Below are 1,984 nucleotides of genomic sequence, written 5' to 3' on the forward strand. Positions count from 1 at the left end.
TCATCACTTACAAGAGTACTTAAGACATAAATGATGCTCAACGAATAGTTCTCAAGAATAGATTCTAAACAAATGATCTTCAAGTGATACTTATTCAAAATGATGCCTCATTTTCTATGGGACTATACAACTCATGATTCTTCATTCTCATATTCAGTATTTGTCGTACACAGGTGAATACTAAATGAGCACAGCATGAAGCTGTCCCCAGACAGTCCCACTAAATGTGTTCAAGCACATGAGCCTGTGAGAGACATTTTTCTTTTTTCTTTTTTTCCAATTTTTATTAGATATTTTCTTCATTTACATTTCAAATGCTATCCTGAAAGTCCCCTATACCCTCCCCCCGCCCTGCTCCCCTACCCACCTACTCCCACTTCTTGGGCCTGGCATTCCCCTGTACTGGAGAATATAAAGTTTGCAAGACCAAGGGGCCTCCTTTCCCAATGATGGCTGACTAGGCCATCTTCTGCTACATATGCAGCTAGAGACACAAGCTCTAGGGGTACTGGTTAGTTCATATTGTTGTTCCACCTATAGGGTTGCAGACCCCTTCAGCTCCTTGGGTACTTTCTCTACTCCTCCATTGAGGGCCCTGTGTTCCATCCAATAGATGACTGTGAGAAAAATATGGAACACTTCATGAATTTGCTTGTCATCCTTGCGCAGGAGCCATGCTAATCTTCTCTGTATCATTCCACAAGAGACATTTTTCATTTAAAGCACAAAGGAAAGAAGGAAGGGAGCAAGGAAGAGAAGAAAGCAAACAATGAAAGTCAAAGGAAGGAAGGAAGGAAGGAAGGAAGGAAGGAAGGAAGGAAGGAAGGAAGGAAGGAAGGAAGGAAGGGAGAAACAGAGGAAGGGAGGATAAGAAGCCAGATTTCCATGAGTTCTATATTTCAGCTTAGGTCAAATCTATCCACAATTACTATCCACCATCTCTTGAATTCTTCACCATTCCCTAGTAGCATCAAATTAAGGGTCTATCCTTTATTACAAGGGCCTTTGAAGTACATTCTATTTTCAAACTATGGCAGAGTTCATACTTGAATAAAAAACATCTAAATGAAAATACAGGTATTTAGAAAATACCCAATTATGTAAAATCCAGCAAACTGTGTGGTTATAATTGTGAAAGAAAATTCGGTAACTCCTTCCATGAGTATTTTGTTCCCTATTCTAAGGAAGAATGAAGTATCCACACATTGGTCTTCCTTCTTCTTGATTTTCTTGTGTTTTGCAAATTGTATCTTGGGTAATCTAAGTGTCTGGGCTAATATCCACTTCTCAGTTGAGTGCATATCAAGTGACTTCATTTGTGATTGGGTTAACTCACTAAGGATGATATCCTCCAGATATATCCATTTGCCTAAGAATTTTATAAATTCATTGTTTTTAATAGCTGAGTAGTACTTCATTGTGTAAATGTACCACATTTTCTGTATCCATTCCTCTGTGGAGGGACATCTGGGTTCTTTCCAGTTTCTGGCTATTATAAATAAGGCTGCGATGAACATAGTGGAGCATGTGTCCTTATTACTAGTTGGAACATCTTCTGGGTATATGCCCAGGAGAGGTATTGCTGAATCTTACGGTAGTACTATGTCCAGTTTTCTGAGGAACAGCCAGACTGACTTCCAGAGTGGTTGTACAAGCTTACAATCCCACCAGGAGTTACAGAGACAAAGTTTGGAGCTAAGACTAAAGGATGGACCATCCAGAGACTACCCCACCAGGGGATCCATACCATAATCAGCCACCAAACCCAGACACTATTGCATATGCCAGCAAGATTTTGTTGAAGGGACCCTGGTATAGCTGTCTCGTGTGAGGCTATGCCAGTGCCTGGCAAATACAGAATTGGATGCTCACAATCACCTACAGGATGGAACACAAGGCCCTCAGTGAAGGAGCTAGAGAAAGCACCCAAGGACCTGAAAGGGTCTGCAACCCTATAGGTGGAACAACAATATGAACTAACCAG

At 40.9% G+C, this 1,984-nt stretch overlaps 1 non-coding gene across 1 annotated transcript; it reads right to left on the reverse strand.

The window, feature by feature from the left end:
* Positions 1-624: 624 nt before the first annotated feature.
* On the reverse strand, positions 625-729 carry LOC115032355 (U6 spliceosomal RNA). Its single transcript, XR_003838035.2, has one exon. It is a non-coding gene; the product is annotated as a U6 spliceosomal RNA (small nuclear RNA).
* Between the last annotated feature and the right edge of the window lie 1,255 nt (positions 730-1,984).

This window comes from Mus caroli, unplaced genomic scaffold (genome assembly GCF_978045245.1).
Source record: "Mus caroli unplaced genomic scaffold, Mus_caroli_1 scaffold_1, whole genome shotgun sequence".
Lineage (NCBI taxonomy): Eukaryota > Metazoa > Chordata > Mammalia > Rodentia > Muridae > Mus > Mus caroli.